This window comes from Lipotes vexillifer, unplaced genomic scaffold (genome assembly GCF_000442215.2).
Source record: "Lipotes vexillifer unplaced genomic scaffold, Lipotes_vexillifer_v1.1 scaffold395, whole genome shotgun sequence".
Lineage (NCBI taxonomy): Eukaryota > Metazoa > Chordata > Mammalia > Artiodactyla > Lipotidae > Lipotes > Lipotes vexillifer.
In genome coordinates, this window is record NW_006797390.1 from 6,872,601 (window position 1) to 6,874,145 (window position 1,545).

At 50.6% G+C, this 1,545-nt stretch overlaps 1 protein-coding gene across 2 annotated transcripts in view; it reads left to right on the forward strand.

Annotated features, from left to right (window-relative positions):
- Window positions 1-1,545, forward strand: part of IQSEC3 (IQ motif and Sec7 domain ArfGEF 3) — a 97,892-nt gene that overhangs the window by 62,786 nt on the left and 33,561 nt on the right. The window lies entirely within an intron of this gene.

Consider the following 1,545-nt stretch of genomic DNA (forward strand, 5'->3'; position numbering starts at 1 on the left):
ATCTTCCCGGACCGGGGCACGAACCCGTGTCCCCTGCATCGGCAGGCGGACTCTCAACCACTGTGCCACCAGGGAAGCCCCTCATTTTATTTTAAATTGATATGAATTTATGTTAAAGATTAGGGTTAAAACACCTCAAACCTATGATTTAACCACTAGTATTGCTAGATGAAGGCTAGGCTTTGAAAAGTGAGAAAATTTCAGAGAAAATGCACTATTAAGTAAATAATAGTGCAAGTAGTATAAGGCTTGGGCAGAAAGCATTCGGGTAGGACATGAAGTTAAGGAAACAGGGAATATCAATCTCATGGGGTTGATGACACGGAGAGAAGAGTTAGTGACCAAAGGAGGAAAGGGTTGGGGGAGCAGAGACCTGGCGCAAGGAATGGGGGTGCGGGGGGCGGATAGGAGCGGAGTGTCAAGCAAGCAGAGGTGAAGCAGAAGAGAACAGGGGCTTGGGAGCAGAGAAGTGAACGACCACCATAGCTCGGAGCCCCCAGCCAGAACTTCCTTGCAGCCAAGAGGTATACAGCTGGTGGCAAGCAGAGGAAACACACATGCCCGTCCTGTGGGGAGTTCAAGTACATGGGGCCGTCGTCTCCACCCCCCACTCACCCCTTCCTTCATAGCCCTGAGCCGGGAAACACGGCATCCCTCCCGCCTAATCAATGAGGACTGAGCAGAAACCATTCACCTGTGTGTTCATTTACTCATTCAGCAGTTATTTTGGGAGTGCTTGGCACCGGAAACCAAACACCCACCCCCTGGTCTCAAGCAGCTTGTATTCTAGGGGGAATAGCTACTGTTCATAGCTCACCTGACATAAAACATTTGCAGATTTCCTAACAAGTTCTAGAGAGAGCATCATTATGCCATTTTACAGAACAGGAAACAGGCTCGCACAGGTGAGGTGAGCTGAGCCCTGTGAAACAGCTAGTAAGTGGCAGAGTTGGGTGAAGTCAGACCTGTGTGACTCCCATTGCTGCTTCGTGTACCTCAGGCTGCCACCCTGGTGAGCACAGCCCTACCCTCGCTTCTGCACACACACATGTACTTGGATCCCACAAGACAGTGGTTCTCAAGTTATCTATAGTGAAGGACCAGTTTGGGTTTTTACCCAATATGTTGTGGGCTGACACTTCTGTAAAATACAATTAAAATGAGTTGCTAGAAAAACAGTCACATGCTTGGTTGTCCTGAAAATGTCAACGTGCTATAAAAGGGTCTAAAGGCTTAGCCTCTATTTCTGTACTTATCTTCTCCTGGACCGGTAAGCTTCAGCTCAGGGAGCAGCATGGATTTGCAGAGCGTGGGTCCTGAGAGTAGACAGCAGGATACAGGTGGGAGGAAGGGCTTGGGGACCTCAGGGTCAGATCCAGTGGGACTGAGGCAGGAAGACGGAAGGGACACCTCTCCACCTGCTCTGGAATCTACTTGGCCAGACCTCCCCAGTCCCGCACCATCTTCACTTCTGTGCAGGGAGGTTCAGGAGAACGTGGCGAGAGGGGCTTTTTAAGGGGAGCCCCTCTGCAGTGGCAGGGGGGG